At 39.3% G+C, this 23,051-nt stretch overlaps 1 pseudogene across 1 annotated transcript; it reads left to right on the forward strand.

Annotated features, from left to right (window-relative positions):
• Positions 1 to 895: 895 nt before the first annotated feature.
• On the forward strand, positions 896 to 22,268 carry LOC111321952 (polycystin-1-like protein 2; annotated as a pseudogene). The gene is made up of 14 exons (XR_016000342.1): positions 896 to 959; positions 7,572 to 8,012; positions 8,208 to 8,454; positions 8,753 to 9,227; positions 9,374 to 9,583; positions 9,881 to 10,006; positions 10,105 to 10,425; positions 10,802 to 11,041; positions 11,798 to 12,481; positions 12,694 to 12,930; positions 16,273 to 16,804; positions 18,083 to 18,870; positions 19,595 to 19,760; positions 20,242 to 22,268. The product of XR_016000342.1 is annotated as a polycystin-1-like protein 2 (transcript).
• The last annotated feature ends 783 nt before the right edge of the window (positions 22,269 to 23,051 follow it).

Raw genomic sequence — 23,051 nt, forward strand, 5'->3', positions numbered from 1 at the left:
AATTCTCAAACATTTTCAACTCTTCAAACAAGCTCTGATTTGAAAAGCTTGGAATTAATTACTGGGAATTTCTGGGAAAGGAAGGTTCCAGTTTTGCAAGGACTTGGAATTCCTAGGAATTCTCAAACATTTTCAACTCTGCAAACTTAGCTCTGATTTGAAAAGCTTGGAGTCACTGGGAATTTCTGGGAAAGGAAGGTTCCAGTTTTGTGAGGACTTGGAATTCTTAGGAATTCCTAGGAATTCTCAGCTATACAAATCACCTTTAAGTTAAGAAGGGTGGAATTCTTGGGAATTTCTGGGAATTGAATTTGAGGCAAAATAAATAACCCTGAGATCCAAATAATTCAGAGAAATTCTCAATACCTTGAATGTGAAGGTTTTAAGACATTAGGAGTAATTTTAGAGGCTTAAAACTGGTTCAATAAAAGATATGCTAAACAAAATATACCAGGACTGAGATGTATATACACCTGTACCTGACTTGTTTATCGTGAAATTTATTATTTAAACTAAGTTTTAGTAAATCTCAATACAAATATGCATTTTTCCATAAAGCAGCAGTCAGTTACATTAACTACAAATTGTCAATTTAAATCCAATGTACTCATATCACAGATTTGCTTTCTAACCTCAAAGGCCTCGTGGATTCCAGTCATAAAAGGTTTTCTTGTCATGCAAAATGTCTTATGTCCAGAGATGCGCCAAAATCATAATACATAAACATAATCATAAGCATGGGTCAACACTTCGGAATGAGCACATTCATTTGTAGGCAAGAATTCTAACGTACTATAATCGCTCCCTTCTCTTGTGCAAATGTTTCTTCATTATGAGACGCACTTGAATCTGTTGGCACCGCTGCTAGCTCAGTAGAAGTGAAACAGGAATCGAGATGGCTGTGTTGGAACGTGTCGCTGAACGCTTGTTACGGTCCAACTTCGTTGATTTGGGTACTGGTACACAGGGATCATCTAGGTAGCTCTTATACTTCTTAAGGTGGTATCCATCTGTCATAATAATGAGGGTAAAACACGTTTGTAATCACATTTAAAACTGTGATTGCCTTCTGGTTGTTTCTCAACTTTGCCGTGAACACAACTCAAGTCAGGGTTTCGAGTCTTTGTTTCCTCGACAGCTTCCGGCCACAAATCTTGCATTTGTAGTACATTCAATTCTTCTCGATTATATGTTTACGTAGAGTGAATTCACATCATTATTTAGAACATCTTCTGAACATGGATCCAAGGTAAAACCATCGTCAACATCGTCGATCAGCTCAGTCAATTCTCTTAAGACTGCAATCAGGTACGCCAGCGGATTCTATTTACAAGCCAATGGCAATTCCCAAAATATCCACGTGATCATACCGGTGATCGGAAACAAAGAAAATTCTCTTTGGCGTTCATCTTTGAGGCTAGGTTTTCTCTAGAGGAGAGTTTTCCGGATTCGTAAATGTTTCCGGATTCATCAATTTTGGAGTATTGGGATTCGTGGGCGTTTACACTGAAAGGATGTTCGGATTCCTGACCGTTTACACACGACGACAACTCCGGTTTTTTTTTTTTCAGATTTTCTCTCAACTAGGGACTTAAGATCTTCACAAAGTTTCATAAAGGTAGGGTGGGACATTCTAAAATTTTCTCTCCACTCGCTAGCTACCGTGACATTTCCCATCATATTGTCCCACCAGGCACTTGTTCGACCTGGCCTAACCCAAAACCGTCTCGGTCTTCGATCCTGCCATCTACGTCGTCGGCGATTAAGTGTGGCAGACGTTAAACTTCCTTGCAATAATAATTTCCTTGTCATCAGAAATACTGTGGTACACATGATAAAATTTATCGCCTGAACCTGCAACAAGATGAGGCAACCGCTCAGACCGCCAGCAATATTAGCACCAGATTCTCCGTTTTGGTTTCACCGCAAACTCAAAAGATTGCAGGCGGAAATAATATCCGGATTCGAGAAAAAAAGCGGTTACACGACAAAACTTTCCGGATTCAAAAGTTATCGGATTCAAAGTTCCCACTTTAATTCCGGATTCAAAATCTCCGGAGAAACGACCAAACCGGGGAGTTTTTATTTCGGATTCGTCCACTTTCGTGTAAACGGCAACATTAATCCGGTACTAAAACGTTTCGGATTCATCATGAATCCGGAACAATTTCCTCTAGTGTAAACCTTGTCTGAATGTACTTTTCATCCATAGATCGCTCATGCGTTAAGTTATTTCTTTTCTCGACTGTTTTGCTTAATATGACATCTCTAAAGATGGGTTTTACCGTTGTTTAATGGGAAAATGAGAATAGCATGAGTGCTGTAAAGGAAAAGCAAGTCGTTGGCGCTGTGAAGTTAAAAGAAGGGACAACGTACAACCATCGATTGGCCGGCACAAGGGTCGAGTGGCCATTTAATTATCAAGCTACAGGTTCTGAAAGTTTGCGGTGAGTAAATTCTACAGATTCTGAAAGTTTTGCGATATTTGGTACATGATCAAACCTGAGAATCAAATCGGTCACTTGCATGCCACAGTTTTTTAAGCTTACGCTTTACAATGAAATAAATCTATCAGTAGGCTAAAGGTTTCAGGATTAGTTTAGTCACGTTTGGAATTTGGCAACTGAAGCCGCAAGCCCAGCAGAAAAAGACAAACAGCTGCTTAGTCTGCAGTTTGGAATAACTTAATTCGTTGCAATTAATTATTACAGTTACAACAAGAATTTAATTTTATAAATCAATTATTTGACTGTAATAAGGCCCTAATTCACTCCCAAGAGTGTTCAGTCAAAATTTAGAAGAAATCTCTCAATTTCAACTTGCATAATCAACAAAAACAAACAACATAGCATGAAGATGCTACTTGACAGCTTACATTTGAATTTTAACACATGAATTCTATCCAAAGAAGTTTAACAAGCACATTAAATTAAGTCAAAGCTTGACTCAGGGAGGAAAGGATAAAATGTTATTTGTATCGATCATCATCACAATTAAATTAAATGATTCCTTTCAAGACTTTTTTGACTGATACTATTTTTTTGCAATAAACATAACCCAAGTTATTGCATTTCATGAAAAAGAATCAACAGATTTTATTCACAATTTGTGTCAAACCAAATTTACTGATTCACTAGGACTATTTTAAATGAATAGCTGTAATTGAGGATAATAATACAAGGTTTTCAAGAAAAGAAGAAGAAATTTCATCCTAATATTACTGCATGTTGATGTTAATATACAACAGCAAATATTTAACATGTAAACCTGAGTTAGCATGTAAATAAATTTCATTGACTACTTGAATTTATAATTGGGAGTTAATGCATATATTTACCAGTATTTGATATTAGTTGCCTTGAAGTATTCCTAAAATTCCCAGTAATTCTTAAACATTCCTAGAAATTCCTAAAAGTTCCTTGGAATTTCCAGCAAGTTTTTAGATTCACAGTATTTCAGGGAAGTCATTGTGGTGCTCTGAGTTGGAATTCCTAAGAATTCCCAGAAATTCCCAGGAATTCCTAGGAATGTTACTTTTTATGAAATCTAGTTGGATTAATTATGAAATTACATGTACCTTATATGGTGAACTGCAGTCGCTTTGTCATTTAACACATTTTGTCAAAAAAGTATATTTTTTAAAAAGATGTGGTACCAGATCAATTTAATTTACACTCTTCAAAAGAGCTTTCAACCAATTGCAGAAGATTGTGAGTGTCAACATGAAACATCCAATGCACACATTTGGTAGCCAGTCCAGCATAGCAGCTGGTACCTACAGAGGAGCTAATTGGACCTGTAGATTTGAACTTAATACCAAAAAGCTTTGGCACTCTGGCAAGCAGAATGACATTTCTTAATTCAATTTGTTTTAAGAATTTCCTTGGCAACATTAATAATTACCAGAAATGCAATTATGTGTTGCATTTCATTTGTCTCCAAAAGAGTGCGTTAGTTAAATCTGAAAGATGCAGGAAGTACATGAAAAGGAATTGCCTCATTTTAAAACAAGCTTTCAATCTGATTCAATTCAAGAAACATCAAGTATGTGAATGCAACAAAGTAGCCATTGAATACCAGGGTACCAATTAGGAGACCTTCTTAAGCTCTCAAGAAATTGTGGAAATAAAATGGAATTGTTTGGCAATGCTGCAGAAATGTTAAATGTGTCTAACTGTGTTATAATGTTTCAATAAAACATAAGCACATATCTTTATTACATACATCTAGGTTATTATGCTCCTGATCAAAGTTATGTGTAGATTTTTTTAATATCTTAATCAGACAGGACAGCTCATGCATGAGTGTATAGTACATACACATTAAGATATCATTTAACATGAAATTATTGCCATGGTGGCAATCATGTTACCCATGATCTAGATTATTACATCTGTGATGTAATAAGTCAATAAACTTATTACATCACTGATAAACTTATTACTGACTGAAGAGCCGCAACAGCAGTGAAACGCATAGCGTAAAAGCAAAGAAAAAGAGGACTGTGTACATCTAAAAGACTGTAATGTTTGTGTTTGTGTTTTCCTAACTTAGCCCACTCTACTTTGGGCACTGCACCATTATATATATATATATTTGGGCACTGTACTACTATATATATAGTAGTACAGTGCCCAAAGTAGAGTGGGATATCAATTTATGGTGAATAATAGGAAAACACAAACGGTACACTTTGGTCTCTACAAGCCTGTTTTGTGATTATACTCACTCTTCAGGGGATTTTAACGACAAAAATATTCATAACATCTTTTATATACAGTTACTATAAAATTTGCATAATAGGCATGGTAGTAAATTGAAATTTAAACGCTTTGTTCAGTTGTTACACAGTAACACTTTGTTTCTGAGCTGGCATGAGGACACTTGAAGTTCGTTGCATTAATGTTAGGTGATAAAAATTCAGGTTGGCAGATAAGTAATTTTTCTTTGAGACAGAGGTTGCACCACTTTATTTCATGGCATCTGCTTTCAACAGGCTTATCCTCTAATAGTGCAATTTAAAGAACAGAACTACTTCCTTGAATTTTATTTTTGCCATTCTAATAATTACAGGTTCAGCTATTTTACTCATGCATCAGTACTGTGATTGAGAAATATCAATCTGTTAATGATCTGAGATAATGGTTACAAAAACAAAATTCTAATTTCCCACTGTTGTTTTTAAAATCAAAATTCTGATCACGGAGGGTCGTGGGTTCAAGTCCCATCTGGGGCTCGGGTTTTTCTATTAAATTTTGATTAAACCATGCAAAAGCTGTAATTAACTTAGTTAACAACATGACTAACAATCTAATGAGAAACTGCCCCCTTCAACCTGCTGTAAAGCTTCTGTTTATTGTTACTAAGAATTTGGTGTGTAAATCAGGAAGACAAATACATCCTTTCCGAGAATTAGGTTGATCATCATGATACCATAGTTTTTCAGCCATGGTTGACTTTGATGGTCACCATGGTGCCTGGTCATTGTTCACTCACAGTCAACCATACTTTACCCAAAAACATTCATTATCAAAAGCATTTACATCTGATAACATGTATACCGTATATATATAAAGGGTAATGTGTTTGAGAAAAGTAAGATTGGTTCATGTTTTATGTAATTTGACCACTGGTAATTAAGTTTCATCAAAATAATTAACCACTATTCGCCATAACAGAGCTGGCTTTAAAAAGTGGTGGTGAATATAATTACACTGTACCATCATTAGCCACAAAGTAGGGGAATATCCACTGCTAGCCATCAAAAATGAGATTATAATAATTATAGTAATGATATTGCATAAAAAGTTGATTTTAACTCATTTATTCCTTCAACAAATACAATATTTTCAGGCACAGACCTCTCCCCAGTTGCTTAGAGGCGAGTAGCAAAATGTTATTTGGAGTGTAAGTAGTCAATTAGGGCATCCCTTCAACGCTATTCACTGCTTTTGTATATACTATTAAACTGCTCACGGTGGAATACCGTGCAAATTAGCCATGTCCAGTATGTATACACTTATGGCACTTATAAATTCTGAGTCAGAAAAAAGATCAAATTCTGAGTGACTGAATTGCAAAAAAAAGATCATAATTTTCATTGATTTGACGATGCATTGGGAACCTTTATTTTGTCGAAAAGAATGCATCAACAATCACATTTTCCCAACCATGCCAGACCATGATGTAACAATTTAACCTGTCACGCAGGTGCGACAGGTTATTGAAATGCTCTATACTAAGTTCTTCTCACTCTTTAATGTCTGCGCACATGAGCTTGTAGCAATTTACTGCCCATTTCATATTGCTTGATGAACGCAACAATGACACTACTATAAGTTTGAGATAAACTGTGCACTCATAATTATTACGAGACGTTTCAGTTCCTCGTTAATCTTACATTTACCAGTTGCGTCGCGTTTCGTTATGCATTGGCATAGTTTGCACAAGGCAGCAGTATATGTTGCACGCGGGAGCATGTTATGAACTAACCATTTGTTGCCAGTAACTGATTTATGCACATAACTATCTAATGCAGCCCAGATCTAGAGTATGTATTCTTATATAGACGATACCCATGCAGATAATGAAAACCGTGTCATCTACCCCAGCCGCGATAATTTACCTTAATATTTCGTGTGAGCGAAATACTTATCTGGAAATTTGAGCTGTTCTCATATCGTCCTTTTATTTCTCTTTAACGAGTATACTCGCAAATTCTTTAGAGAGTGGTGACCAGAACACATCTGATTCAGAAGTATAGTAATTAGATACATGAACATTACCGTAGACGTAAGGCGCTTGGTAACCACGCTATACCAAACTATGGTTGCGCGGGCTTTGAACAAGATGATGACGCTGTTATACTACTGTTGACTGGATTTAGAACTTAGAGTGTTGTATCCTTACACTACAAACATAGCTTTACATAGAGACAAACATGCATGCATACATACATACATACCTGCATACATGCATGCATACATTTCACTGGGTCTCCCTTAACAGGGCTTTTCAGACACAACTAACTATACAGTATTTATACTCATTATTTCCAGTCGTAATGAAAACAAACGGCCTTGACATCCATTGATTAAATATACTTTTATGCTAATACTGTAAGAGATATAGCTGGGAATTGATTGGAAAATTGGGGTAAGCAGACAACTAATAGCTTTGTCTCGTCGGGGTTGATTAGAAAGGAATTCCTGGAGCGCCAATTACCAATATGCATTAAGTCATTAGTCAGAGTTGAGATAGCATAAGGTGAATCGGTCACTTCAAACTTAAACTTGCAGATAGTAGTGATTAACATACATTTTGGCCCTGCTACTACTTAAGTCTGGAACAACTCCTGCCAATTTCCATGCAGCCGGAAATATACTTTGCTGGAAACAACTTAAGTTCACAGCCTACCCTAAAAGCATCAATTGCAAATTTCCTTTATGGCAGAAGCCGTTTATTAGTTGTCTTGAAAAGTCGCCGCCGAGTTTTGTGGGTGGTAAGCCTTTAAAACCCGTAAAATCATAGGGATCTGAGAAACTTGACAATCATTCTTTTTTCTTTATCAGATATCCCATGTCAGAGTCCAGATGTGAGCTTACCAAATGTATCACCAAATGCTCCTGCAGACTTAAGTATTCACAGATCAAGACAGTTTACGATTCAATCTCAAGTCAAACTGAATTGTGAACTAACTGACAAAACATTGTTTCTTTGGCATGTTTATCAACTGGTTGAAGAATATATACCATTTCTTTCAAGAACTAGCCCCTCAGAATTTCAGATTAAACCACACTTGTTGCCAGTTGGTGAGTTTATGGTTCGACTCAATGTCAGCCTGACAGGAACAGCAGTGTTTGGGGTCAGTCAGGGTTATTTCAAGGTGGTGAGTAGCCCTCTAGTTGCATCTATTGCTGGAGGAAGCAAGGTAGCCAGTGGACCAAACAGAACATTGATTTTTGATGCATCTTTGTCATACGATCCCGATGTGGAGAATCGACAATATTCAGGTTGGTAGGAAAAAAAAAAAAAACAAGTTTCATATCTGTATACAAAAATTTGAAGAGTGATAAAAAAAAAAAAAAAATCAGAGATATGGCCCAGCAAAATTTACGCGAGGCTGGCTGACTGATGACTGACTAAGCAGTCAAACTGATTGCTATGGACAAAAATTTCTCATGCCTTGCTCTTTTGTGCGATTTTAGGCCTCAACTTTACGTGGCTCTGCAGAGGGGAGTCACCACGGAATCTTAATAATTCAGATGAAGCAGGATGTTGCTATAGGGCTGGTGATAAAGAATCCGTTGGACATGAACTTAGAGTGAACAACAGTCTTATGGCAGAAAACACTTCATACTTCATAACAGTACAGGTTACGAAGGATCATAGGCAAGCTGAGTATACTCAGGAAGTGTTTATTGTTCCCGGTGATCCACCGGAAGTGCAAATCAGGTAGTTGAAACTTAAGAAACCAGGTGCTTGAACTTCACCTTCAATTAATCATCTTCACTGAACTGACTTAAATCAGACATTCATAAAATGATATAGGGTTGGTGAGTGTTGTGTACATCTGTGTGAGAGAACGTCTGCTGTTATTGTAGGCGATGTTATCAGAATTTCTCCCGCTTACTGAAATAAACTTGCGACACAGGAAAAACTGGTCAGGAAGGAGGGTGTTCATTCGTAGATCGAATTATTGTCAAAGTGTTAAATAAATCTGTTCCAACTGCATTACTTAACTGACCCACAGGTGTGCTGAAAACTGCGACGCCAAACTGAACCCATTTCTGGAAGAATGGCCTTTACTAGGCGTCTGTACATGTTCCTCGTGCCATGGTCACCTAATCTTTACGTGGTCAGTTTTAAACGACTTGAATAACTCTTCGAACATTTCTCATTGGGCTGAGATTTCACAACTACAAGAGTTGATACGTACTCGATTTTCATCAAAATCTCTCGTCATTAGGCCTGGAGTGCTGACACCCGATACCAGGTATAAGTTTATATTGACTGCACAACGACCAGGTGGATACCGCGGGTATTCAGAGTATGAATTTATTTACCTCAGTGATAACGATCTTCTCAATGTGGCATACAAAGGAGCAAAAACTAGTTTGACAACTGAACTTCCTGCTGGAGAAAGGAAAAATAACTTTACCATCGATTTTCGAGTGCGAGTGGCTGACAATTTGGGGGCATACACTGAAGTGCGAACTCCAGTGCAGGTAATGGAGTAGTAACGGCGAAGAACAATGTTGCATATGAACCGCATACTTTTTCCATGATTTTCATTTGAGTCAGCACTGTTTATCATAGTAAGATGTAGCCCATGCAGGGTGTCTATACACTGTTCTCGTCATTTTAATTGTAGGTTTTAGAGCCCAGCATTGAACAAGCAAACCTTGACATTGTCAAAAACCTAACAACTGGAGGTGAGAGTGAACTGAGTTATCTGATACAGTCAGGTGACGTGTCACGCGCCGTACAGCTAACGGCGGCAGCCATTTCAGTCATTCGTGTCATTGCGTCTGAGAAATCGACGGGAATACAGGCCCAGGATTTGGCAGAGAGACGGATTACGGTAAAGATTTGTAGTGATGAAACACTTCGAGTGAAAAACCTCTTGAAATGTTACCAGAGTCGTGATTAAGTCGGGTTGGATTTATTGTGACCAACACCACATGCAGTTTTTCTCACCACTAGTACAACTTGGAAGTATCCCATAGTCTGATGGGATTCAGATTTTAAGGCTAGTTTGATTCAACTGACTTGTGCGTAGCTTTTACCTTACCGAGGCAAAGTGTCTCTTCATGGCCATGCTGATTCTTTTCAGTACGTTTTGAGCAGCTCAGTTCACCTTTTTTTTAAATTGTTATAGATGATATCGAACATCATAGAAAAGTTATCAGCTATTCCGACGGAGACTGTCATCAGCGTTCAGCAAGTGTCAAATGTGATTGCCTCCGCCAGTTCAGTTATTGACGAAGTTACCGTCGAAGCACAGGTGATTCAGTAACCAGACTTTGTTAGACTAGGACCACTTTATTAGGTAAAGTCATAGAGAAATATTGTTTTATTCTTGTCCTTAAACCTTTTTTTCAGAAAGATGCAACGAATGCGCTTAGAAAGATGACTTCAGTGTTAAAGGCGGAGAGTGCAGCCGGGGAAGGATACGACTCGCTTTATGATGGCGCAAAAAGTCTTGTGAATTGTCTCGGTAGCATGCTTAAGGTAGCAGCACGTGGAGCTAGAGTATATGAGTCGCAACCACAGGGAAAGTTCCAAATCAAAGCCGGCTTCGTAGATGAATATAAACGACTCTCGGGCAAGAGGCGTGGGGTAACATTCAGGTCGAGAACTTCTTCTTTGCGGAGTTCATTGGCCAGAAGGACGAAAAGAGACGCTAATAAAGCGCAGCTACAAGTGAGAACCGTTCAGAAATACGCGGTTAAAAACCTAACTGAACAGTAGATTAGAAAAATGAATACGGTTAAGAGTGAGAGAATTGTGACTCGTTCTAAATGCGTGGCCCCAACTCCACTGGTTTACACAATGAAAGGAGTTCTTTAAGCCAGAAACCTTTTTGCTTCTATTCCTAATAGAGTAATAGTCTTAAGAAATCAAAACGAATTATCTTTTAAAGAAAAACTCAAACCTTGATTGCCATCGAGTGATTTCTTAGTAGCTTTGCAGCAATCAGGTCGGCACCTCACACTGTCACATTACAAAATTAAACAGTCATCGAAATTCCTAACTACTGGTGACAGTGACTACTGTTTAATGGATATTTTTCTTTTAGGCTCGAATCCATGTTGAAAGTTTACTCCATTCTTTAAAGTATGTCGGAAGCACGATGTTATCCCGAACTCTCGTTGGCGAGGAGCCGAAAGAACTTCCAGCCCAGGCCATGTCTCTGTTAGTGTTTCGAGAGGAGCCTATGTTGCTCACTGGGATTGTTCTGTCAAACAAAGGAAACAGTTTTCAGCTTACTTCATTACCCATCCAGTTAGACAATGATGCCCACTTTGTAGATAGCCAGGTAGGTATAAGAACTATTAAATTTCAGAGAGCAAAAATTCGGTGTAAATATTTGTCCGCTATTTATGACGTAGAAAGTGCTATTACACCTCTTAGAAAGAGTCTAAGCTAGCGAGGGGATTGTTCATATGGTAGTGTTCTGTTGTATGAAGTTATCTCGTCGCGTCTAATCAGTTGCAGTATTTGGTAGATTCATCAAAGCATGTATTTTCTTTCAGCGCTTCAAACTCCACTTTTTTTCAGAGTCGCCATTCGGCGACCTAAAATCATAATTTGGTCGTCATAAAAATTACGACACTGCGCAAGATTTCATGACTCAGTTAACCACTAAACTCACCCCTTGTTTATTGAGAAAGCAGTATGACTGGTATTTTCTCGGCAAACTCTTAGATTCAGTTTTTTAAACAAAGTTCAGCCGTTGTTTCAAGTTAAGAAAACCGCGTCCTAAACAATCCTCAATTTAGCTGGATTTTTTATCTGAACATTTATTTTTGTGAGCAGTGTCAAGAAGGCCGAAAGCTAACAGTGGAAGGACATTTGTTCGTAAAATCGACTCTCTTATAGAGAATGCTTGAGGCCAACTGAAACCGTGGTTTGGGTTAGACCTCGTGTAAATAACTGGCCATCAAAGCTTAATACTTGGGAAACTACGAAAAAGGAGGTCATCATTAAAAGAACACGACATTTTTTGCTCTGAACCAACTGTGACGATGACCGTTTAAAATGCACCCTTGTATTCTTTTATCTATGTTTACAGGTGATAACTGCAGACTTTACACCGTTCTCTTGGGACCCGACAGGGGCAAGAGTGACAACTACTGTTTCAAGCCTTGAACTTTGGAATAGCTCTGGGCATCTCTTCAATACGACAGAACTGATCGCACCGATTACTATAAGACTTCAGAGCCATCAGGACCTCACAAACGCTACTCAATCTCATTACGTTGGAGCCTACAGAACTGTTTTCTGCAAGATAAATGTCACTCAGTTAGGGATGGTTTTGATGCTAAAGATTCGTCCGGAAAGCAACAAGACAGAGTTTCTGGTGACTGTTAAGTATGGAGAGCGGCCGTCTCTGAGTAAAAGTGACTTTAATATAACAACACCTGACTTTTCCTCTTGCGATAGCATGCCATATGGGTATCCCAATTGCTCACGCGATCCGTATATAGTGTTTATGAACCAGGAATTTTTCCAGAAGAAAGGTCTTGGATACTACTTCGTCGGACTAACAGCTGTGTCACGAGTTTCTGCGCTCTCTCGTAGTAGGCGCTGCTCAAAGTGATCCTGTGTACAGTACAAGGAACCGCCGACTAAAGGTGCAAGTTACAACGTACCTGACTACCATGAAGTTGATGAAAACTACACCATTCAGGTGATCCCGGCTTCCTGCCTGTTCTGGAACGCAGAAATATTCCAGTGGACATCAGAGGGATGCAGGGTGAGATAAAACATGTTAGGATAACCCAATTGTAAACTGACAAAAATAAACGGCGTTACAACGAGTATAACAGTTTTTTTGTATGGCATATCACGTCTTTATGTAATTTTGTATTTTTTTAGTCTAACCTTAACTACAGAACTTAAAACATACTATCGTGCTCTGTTACTTGCCCACTGGTCTTGTGGTTGATGTAAACTATTTACTTACAGGTAACTGAGAAGACAACTCAAGATTCTGTTATTTGTTCTTGTAACCACTTGAGTGCTTTTGGAGGTCAGTTACTTGTGGCGCCTACTCCCATCGATTTTGATAAAGCTTTCACAGAATTGGCTCGTCAACCAGATAGTGGAAACACGGCTGTTATGATAGCCATTAGCTGTGTGTTTGGACTTTATCTGGTGCTGTTGGTATGAGCTCGAAAGAATGACAAACGTGATCTAATGAAGGTTAGCACACAACGTCTAATCAGTATTAATGTGAGGAACAAGAACCGGCCTTTCGTAAATTCGCACTCAGCGGGCTACAAACGAGTGACAGAAGGCTACTAAAACCTTATTAGCTATACTGTTAGTTGATTCTTGCTTATTCATCTTATTAACTTTAAAGGCCCATTTTCATCCGAGATCCTTTGCAGTCGTTTGTTTTTTGTTTTGAAATCGCGCTATTGTTAAATGGCGAACTCTGATAGTCATTCACAAACACTGTTAAAAAGAAAAACAAAGATTTGGTGAAGAACACAGTAAACAAATTTGCAGCTAAATATTTGAGACTGAAAAATCATAATCGAACTTCTGTGTATAAAACTTGTACAAAGCTTACTTGATGTTGAAGGAAATTGTTCGGCTTCAACACTAAATAAAATATAAACAAATAACCAGTACTGGCGAAAACTGATTTACTTTACGCATTTAAATTATAGAATAATGACTTGTACAAATGAGATCGCTTACATACATATCTCAGGATCTCAAGTAAAAATCAGTCAAATAATTATTCTCACCTCGAAGAAATCTCCCCGGAGTCTCTAGTTCCATCGTAAGAACAATGCAATAACATTTCTGCAAAAGCACTGTCTGTAGTGTTACCGAAACCCATGGTTGTTTTCCTTGCCCTCCTTAAATCATACAAAGACTCTCGAAGTCGAATAACCTTTGCCGAGCCGGGCGGACTCGGCCTTCCTCTAGACTGCTTCTTCAGCGGCATTAATTTTTCAAATGACGTTTTTCACTGTCATACATGTACATGTAAGAATTAAAACTATTTACTGATATGGATACTACGATAGTTTGTTGTTCGCACATGATTCAAGATGGAACTTTGAAAGCCTTAATTAGTAAGATGGAAGAAGATATCAAAGCGATTCCGCAACTACGAGGAAAATAGCGTATTTTTCATATATGAAAAATGATCCGGGCGCGCAAGGCATCTCGGATGGAAATGGGCCTTTAAGTAATGAGAGTAAGCTTAGTGTTATCAAGGGAAAATCATTCACCAGCTTAAGTTATTTCTTTTTTTTTTCATCACGCAGATTACCTATTTTTCTCGAGAAATTTAATTACTTGCAGTAGCAAAAAGTTATATATCTGAATATTGGCAGCGAAGCATACACTAGTTGGTTTTTATATCAAAGTTCACACAGCAACCAGGTGGACAATCAGACATGGTTTGATGCTACTCTGGTTCAAAGATTTAATTAATGTAACCAGGGAAGTTTCGACACTCCTGTCTAGTGCCTTCATCAGTGGTGATCTGATAGTTGCAACAGGAGGCCCTTATGCACACTAATTAGCTGCCCTTTTTCCTGACGAGGTGTAAATAGGCGTCAGGTAGTAAGCCGCCATCACGATTTAAAGGAGCGTGGGCGGAGTTGATATTGCTAAGCTTCCAAACAAAGGCGCAGGTGGTAGCGGCAATTAGTGGTGATAATTTTAGAATTATCCCACCCAATTACATGGTTAGTTAGGCATGTGTGCTTCGACAAAGCTGAATTTTCTTTTTTGCAAAAGAAGATCGCTTTCTGATACTCTTTCAAACGTGTACCAAAGCGTGTCCGATATACTCGTGATCGTTGCATGGAATAGAGTAAATAGCGTCGGTTCGTTCTTTCGAAAGAGGATCCTTAGGTTTGGCAAAAATATGCCCCAAAGTCTGAAAAGGTTTTTTAGAGTAACTTTAATTGTGGCTATTCAAAATTCTCTTGATGGGCTCCGTAACGCCCTGGATGTGAAGAAGAGTAGCAAAACCAGTTGCTGGTTCCTTCTCGTCAGGGATGTTATTAGTTGTAACTGATTTCTGGCAGTCACTGAGAAATGTTTTGGTATAGCCAGTTACTTTTAGGACATCGGAAACATATTTTCTCCCCTCAAGCTTCGGATAAGTGAAGACGGAAGGCAGTCAGCCTCCTGAGTAAAGTTTTAGCTATTAGATTTTGTACCCCCTTTTTGTTCCCCACAGGGAATATTGCCCTTGCTCATTAACTAGTCAGGGTGGAATTAAAATAAAAAGACCCCGTACGAGTTATTGTTTGTCCTATTGTTTCGTTTTACCACACATCCATCCGCGAGTTTTAAAAGCTTGTTCTTCAAAATGCTTACGCTTACGAAACGGCGCCGTTTGCGCCTGGATTTCTGCCAAAGATAATTGGATGCCAATATCTTGTTGAAAATCGTAAACTCAATACATTGCAACATCCTACATTATTGCAAACCTACTACATGTTCCCAACGGCGATTTTTCCTCGCTAAAGATCTGATTGTCCAAAGGGTTCAGTCGCTCGATTTCTTAGAGCGTTTAGCCCTTATAAACCTACCGTCTACAAAAGGTTTATTGATATTATTTCTGTTTATGGAACATGTGGGTGAAAGCGAGATCTAAAGTTTTGTTTTCGCTAACAACTTTTACACAACTATTAACCCATACTCTTACTGTTACATGAGTCATTATCTTTTTCATTAAAGTTAAGGCGAGTGAAACATCAGTAAAATGTACGCTCTTTGGTTCCCGTTCTGGTTCTCATTGTTTACGTAAAAAATCCTTGGGTTTTCCAAAGTTCGGTTGATGCGTGAGAAATAGCAATTGCTCTGTTTAGCCAAACGAGACACCATTTTGAATTCTGGATCGCGCCCCTTTAGTTCCTCTGAAACTTATTAGCCGTTGTTCTTAGATCGCGCTCTTTCGATTTTTCTTGGGAATAAAGCCAGCTTCATTCGTGGAATACCACTAATACAGATTGCTTGTCTAAGATTGTGTTTCGCGTGGACAAGAGTCGTTTGAACCAGCTGATGCACCAAGGTCAGTTTCAAGACTCACAACAAATTGGAGAGGTTTTCTTGAATAGACCATTGTTGAGCTTTGACAGCCAATGTTATTCAAGCTTGGGCTGAAAACACTGACTTTTCATTCGCCAAATTGACGTCGAACAAAAAGAGAAGTTGTGAAAGATTAGAGCAGTCTCAACTCAAATTCAGAAGCAAAAGATCAGGTGGAAAAGGATGAGAGACCGAGAAAAAAATTGCGCGACGAACAAACGCTGACAGATTACTTCGGTTGTGGGACACTGATTGAATAAAATAAGTGGAATACTGAGGAAATTCCATGCCATGCGGTGATTCATTGAAAGTTATGATAAGTTTACCTTGAGAAACTTCAAATTTCTCTCTGAAGTCAAGTGGATATTGATGATGGAGTTGCATTTTGCGTATTTGTACCCTCTTTCCCCTCTATAAAAGTTACCGTTTGTATTCACTTTGAGCATAGTTTAACAAGTTTTCCCTTTTTTCTTCCTTCAGGTGGGCGAGAGTGCACTCGTAGGAGTTCCTTCACCTTTGTCTTACTTTGTCGAGATTCAAGTATCTACGGGCATTTGGCGCAACTCGGGAACTACTGCTAACGTTTTTATTGTACTAGAGGGAGAGTTAGGTGCCAGTCGACCGTTCCATTTAAAGCACGACACTTGCATCTCTTTCGCAAGAGGGAGTACTATTTCCTTTATTCTTTCAATTCCTGACGGCACTGGCCCCATAAAAACTATCCGCGTATGGCATGACAACTCAGGCGCCAATTCATCGTGGTTTTTGAATGACATCAAGGTCTTCGATCTACTTACTAAGAAGCAATGGAACTTTATGTGTTTTGCGTGGCTGGCTGTCGACAAAGGTGAAGGATTGATAGACCGCACCCTTCATTGTACTTTCGCGACCGATAAAGGAATTGACTTTGCAGTTTATGTTCAGAATAGAATTGCTGAAGAATTCAGTGACTCACATGTTTGGTTTTCTGTAGCAGCCAGACCACCAAGGTACCGCTTTACTCGCGTCCAACCACAGACAGCCCAAGCTCACTACTAGAAAAGCGGACGTGACTCTTACCGTGTTGGGCAACGTTATATATTCATAAAGGTTTGTATGGGATGGTATCGGTTTGCCTTAAAAGAGAGAAAAAAATGTCTTGTTTTGAAATAAAATGGGCTTACCTTATTGCCTTGTTGTTTTCTTTGTTGATTCCTAGCGTCTCAGGCCATTTTGAAGCGTTTTCGGCGAGTTAGCGCTATGTTGGTGTTCAACTGCTAAAAGAAAGACAAGGCCGGAAACCTATTTTAGAAGTGTCCGTCGCCCGAAGCGAATAATTCCGCCAAAAAATATTACCACCAGTCCCGATTCCTCCAGAAAATCAAAGCAGAGGTGCTGCAGTTCCATTTCCATTCACTCGATTCCGAATTTCTCCCACAGATCTTTCACAAGCGATGCTTTTATCTCCAGATCGATCGGCTTTCCAATTTCGAATTTGGCTAGTTGAAACATTTGTGGGCCCGTTCGCCGATCGCACAGTATGTTGGGTAACAAAAATAAGCCCGGCGAGGGTAGCCAGCGGCCTGCAGTCGACAAAAAAAACCAGTTAGCTCCCCTGGTCCCCTCGAGAGGTTTCGTCAAGACCGCATTGTTCTGATCACACATTTCCATTCGATGTTGATTGGTCGATCAAAACAATGCGGTCTTGACAAAGCCTCTCGAGGGTTTTTAACTGGTTTTTTTGTCGACTGCCGGCCGCTGGCTACCCTCGCCGGGCTTATTTTTGTTACCCAACATACTGTGCGATCGGCGAACGGGCCCGCAAATGTTTCAACTAGCCAAATTCGAAATTGGAAAGCCGATCGATCTGGAGATAAAAGCATCGCTTGTGAAAAGATCTGTGGGAGGAATTGGGAATCGAGTGAATGGAAATGGAACTGCAACATCTCTGCTTTGATTTTATGGAGGAATCGAGACTGGTGGTAATATTTTTTGGCGGAATTATTTGTTTCGGGCGACGGACACTTCTAAAATAGGTTTCCGGCCTTGTCTTTCTTTTAGCAGTTGAACACCAACATAGCGCTAACTCGCCGAAAACGCTTCAAAATGGCCTGAGACGCTAGGAATCAACAAAGAAAACAACAAGGCAATAAGGTAAGCCCATTTTATTTCAAAACAAGACATTTTTTCTCTCTTTTAAGGCAAACCGATAACATCCAATACAAACCTTTATAAATATAAAACGTTGCGCAACATGGTAAGAGTCACGTCCGCTTTTCTAGCAGTGAGCTTGGGCTGCCTGTGGTCCAAGGTTTATCTTGCTGTCTGGCGCTCTTGCTAACCTCGATGTTGGCAAGTGCTATGTTTTACCAGCACGGAGCAGTGGTGGGCGACACTCAAGGATCTCTCAGGATGGGTCGTTTTGATGAATTCATCATTGGAGTACAAAGCCTTGTAGTTATTTTTCCTACCTATGTTTTGACCGTAGAACTTTTTGCCCATACTCGATCGGCGAACGAGAATAAACAAATGGCTCTCAAAGCTAGCGCAGAAAGGAAATCTTTTTCTTTTCCACATTAGTTTGTTGTCGTTCCTTGGCTCCTATGTTTTCTCCTCTCGACCTGTGCAGCAGCTTTTGTTATCTTCTATAGTCTACAGTGGGGTGCAGATACAAGTGAGCAGTGGCTGGCTTCGGTTGCAACGTCAATTTTTATAGACATATCTTTAATAGAACCTGTTCAAATCATCGTTGTTGCCTTCATGCTACCTCATATATTCAAAGAAGGAACTGACAAATTTACGTGGATGACTCGCCCTGCCGACCCAGAGGTTGTTCTCGAAGATATTAAAGTTGGCGGGCTAAGCAATGATGAGGCTGGCAACGAAGAAGTTGAAATACCAAAGCCTTTAAGCAAGAAACAGTTACGTCGTGCAAGGAAAACTCGACTAAGAGAGATATGTGTATATTCAGCTTTTCGGAATTTAGGGTCTTACATGCTTTACTTATTGATTCTTATGATTGTTTGCTACGGTGGCCGTAGCAAGCACGGGTACTTGATGACATCATCCACGAAGAATATGTTTGGAGAGCTAAACATGGTAGGGGAATTGTTCATTGGTCGTTCTTGAATAATCTTATGGTCTTACAGCCGCCTGCTCTGAAACGAGAGTGCCTTAACTGAAAGCAGTCATGTTGGGGTTACAGTTTCGTTTTTTTTTTTTTTTGTCATGTAGAAAGTACGGAAAAAGGAGAATTGCTTTTATACAGCCTTTAATTTGCCTTGTTACTGTAACTTGATACATCAAAGTCAATGACTGTATTATTATTATTAAGTGCATTTCATATTTAATGTTATTTTTATTCATAAGTAATTGGTATTACAACATAACCAAAGCAAAGCGCGCGCTCTGATTGGTCAATTTAGCGTCCCCCATTTTCCCATGGGTGTACGCTGCTGACGTGAGCAAATGCAAAGACTATTTTTCCGCGCGCGCTTGTTTTTTCTGGTCACGTAAGATTTGTTAAATAAAAGGGAGCTCTTTAGCTACAATGTATCAATGTTATGTTATAAAACAAATGGTAAACACCACAGCGTACACTATTGGGTTATGGATGCACTTGGGAGGTTTGCTAAGCACTCAAGAAGCTAGAGTCGCTCTCGGCTATCGCCTCGAGCGATTCTTACGCTTCTTTCGTGCTTAGCAACCTCCCGCGTGCATCCATAACCCAATAGTGTACGCTGTGGTGTTTACCATTTGTTAATTTATGTTTTTTATTTACATTTTTTATATATTCTTTTTTTTGCCCCGCCGAATCATGTAGATATCGAATCACTTTAACACGTGGGACTGGGCACGTGACGTTTTGGTACCAGGGCTTTTTGAGGATAGGAAAAAAGTCATTCTGAATAGTTCCAGTCCTTACATTGGAGATGGCGACGCTGTCCTCGTTGGGATGCCTCGTCTGAGGCAGCTACGAGTTAAAGAAGGTATTTTTAAGAAAGTTTTTCAATGTAGATCAAACCAAAATGCTGCTTGTGTTAATTGCGTCCACTTGACCGATTTAAAATATTGCAAATATTGCGTTAATAGTTCAGGAAGCAAATCCCAATTTTAAGTTTTGTGAAAACACTTGTCTAAACCAACCTGTAAAAGCAGTTCACATGAAAGGATGGACTATTGGTACAATCGGGGTTGCAGGGACTAGTCGAAGACTTATCCCTTCGAGTTAGCCTATTCTAAGGTTTATGAGTTTGATTTGATTAATTACAAAATGAAGAAAAAGACAAAAAAATGCTATTCATAGAAGTTGCGCCAAACCCATTCGACAATATTCACTCACTTTCTTTGTGGCGAAAAAGATCATTTCCTTTATAACAATAATCACATTTATTTATCATGCGGTTCAAGCACGCTATGTCCATTCTCACAGTGACTAAGCAACTGAATGCTCTTTGTTTTTGCACTTAGGTCCTTGTGATGTCGGCATAGAGGAATTGGCCACCCATTTCAATTCATGTGTGGTTTCATATACATTCAGTAACGAGGAAAAAACAAGCTTCCATGAAACAAGATGGCGTCTATTTTCCTCGTCCAAGAATGAGTCCTTCATTAGTCTTCATCAGGTCTGTCCAAGTGCTTGGCATTGTTCGTCAGCCGAAGAAACATCAAGTCTTCCATTATGGGGTAGACTTCATCTGTCTAACTTTTATGGAGAAGGAGGCTACCTGGCTGAGTTGGGCTACGACAAAACAACTGCACTGAACGTCATCTCCGAACGAAACCTGTTTCATTGGACTGACAGGTTTACCAGTGCATTAATTTTGGAGTTCGCGGTTTTTAACTCTCAAGTGAACTTGTTCAGCGTGATTTGGCTCCTTACTGAGTTTTCACCAAGTGGTCTCGTGGTCTCTAATCACGTTATTCATACCTTGCACATATTTGACATTGGAGGGGGCTACAGTGCTGTTACCGTTACTTGTCAATTGTTACTGGTAGCATATATTATATACTTTGTTGTCAAGGAAACGAGAAATGTCATAGCAGGTTTTCGAATGTATTTCTCTCAGTTTCTAAACTGGGTTGAAGTTACACAAACTTTTGCAGTCATTGGCTTTCTTATTTCTCACATTATGAAAGAAACACAGCTCTTTGCTACCACAGCAAAACTCAGAGAAAATACTTTTCAGTTTATCAGTTTCGATAGAGGTGTTCTTCTGCAAGACCTGGAAACGGTATTAATATCGTTACTGATATTCTTGAACACTTTGAAGTTGCTCTATTTGCTCAAATTGAATTCCCACGTGAGGCATTTATTTTATGTGATGAAAGGATCTGCTCAGGAACTCGCTCATTGCTCGGTTGCATTCGCTGTCTTCACGTTTGGATGTATCCATGTAGGATATCTTCTGTTTGGAAGCGAACTTTACTCATTCTCTTCGCCTTTCAACATTCTGCAGTCTCTTCTAGTCGAAGGAGTCGTCGGTGGCAGAGTCGACTATTTTAACGATTGTTGCGCAATCATTGGCCCCGTGTACGTTACGGCGATAAAAATGGCAGTGAATCTCATATGCATTAATCTTTTAATCTCTATTCTTGTTTATAACCATGGCCGCATCAGGGAACTCTCCAAAGGGAAATTTGATGTTGGACATTTCATGGTGGTGAAAGTGAAGGAACTACTGGGTTGCGTGGGCAATCGTCCGAGAGCGAGCGAAGGCATTTCTGGGCATGATACACCGAGCACGGAGATCGAGGAGGATATTCTTCCTGAGGCAGCTGAGATATTGGCGAGTTTGGATCGGATTAATCATCTTTGAAATGTTCAATACGCCGAAGAATTTTGTGAAGATCTTGAGCTATTTTCTTTGTGGTTTGATCTTCATATGCAAGCCAAGAAATCCAAAGATTTGCAAGAAAATCGGGTCGATGCACAAGACAATTTTGAGGCTGCTGTAGAAGAAGATTTGTTGGATGTACAAGAATAAAATATGATCTCCTTGTGCAAGATGGGCGGTTGATAAATGACTTGCCTAAAAATACTGATCATCGAAAACTACTGACTCGATTTAGTTTGACTTTGATCGCTTTCAGAGGTAAAAAGAAAAACTGTACGTATAAAGGGGGCATCATTGTCACGTCAACTTTGGAGCAATTTTAGTTATTGTCCTCCCAAGACTTTCATTAAGGACTGCTTTAAATTGTACGCAGTTGTTAGATTTTACTTTGCCATTTCGTTAATGGCTTCTTTAGCAGCTTTAGGCTTTTACTGTGGTTTAATATTTGCTATTGCAAGAACTTCAATTACAACTTCTTTGGACCTTCATCAATTAGACCTACCAGGCCTTAGAAACTTACACGGCTTAGGTGATTAACATTGAGTCAGTTGATTCTTTAATTTACTTATAGCATTTTCAAGTCATTTTGATGTGGTTATTCTTTTTAACATTCTTCCGAGGTGGACTATTCCATTCAAATAAACTGCAACTGGTGCACAATGTAGTAGGTTTTGTACACTTGTCCACTGTACAGTGATTAATCCAGTAGTTCCTTATGTTCCGACTCGTTCCTTAGGGAAGACCGAATTCCTTTTCTGTCTAAATCGTAACCCATCTAATCTGGGTTTGTTGGCTGATTGCTTTCATGGGGACCCATTATTTCCCGTTAATAATTAGAAGAGAAGTAGACGAATCGAATGCTTATCATAACTCCAAAAGGTAATCACTATTATGAATGTTCGGTTGAGCCATGTTAGGTCCTGGGCATAAAGTAAAATTTTCATAGACTGTACACAGTTCATCCTACTGCATGCGCACTCCATGGCATGGTGGTCGTGTTTGCTCGCAGCGCTTACCGCAGTCCCCGGTTCAAACGTTAAGCTTTTCATAAGTTGAACCAATAGCTTGCATTTCACTTCAAGGTACATGAAAAGTATGGTGACTGTATCAGCTAAAAACGGCCATTTTAATTCATATAGCACGTACTTGGTTGAAGGCGTTAACTCTCGCTCCATTGCAAATTCTTTTAGTGCGTGACACGACGTGAGCACCGTTATTTGTACTCTAATGGACAACGGAAAAATGGCTAATCAAGGGCGCTTTCCATTCGACCAAAAATTCCGGAAATTCTGGGTGGGGGAGTGAATGGAACAGACAATTCCCGGAACTTTGGGTGTACCTTGCGAGGTTGGCCTAAAATTCCGGAAAATCGGAATGACCGGAAAATTCCTTTCCATTCGAACATTCCTGCTTGGGCCCAGTTTCTCCGAGCCCGCAATCGAA

The sequence above is a fragment of the Stylophora pistillata genome, chromosome 4 (genome assembly GCF_964205215.1).
Source record: "Stylophora pistillata chromosome 4, jaStyPist1.2, whole genome shotgun sequence".
NCBI lineage: Eukaryota > Metazoa > Cnidaria > Anthozoa > Scleractinia > Pocilloporidae > Stylophora > Stylophora pistillata.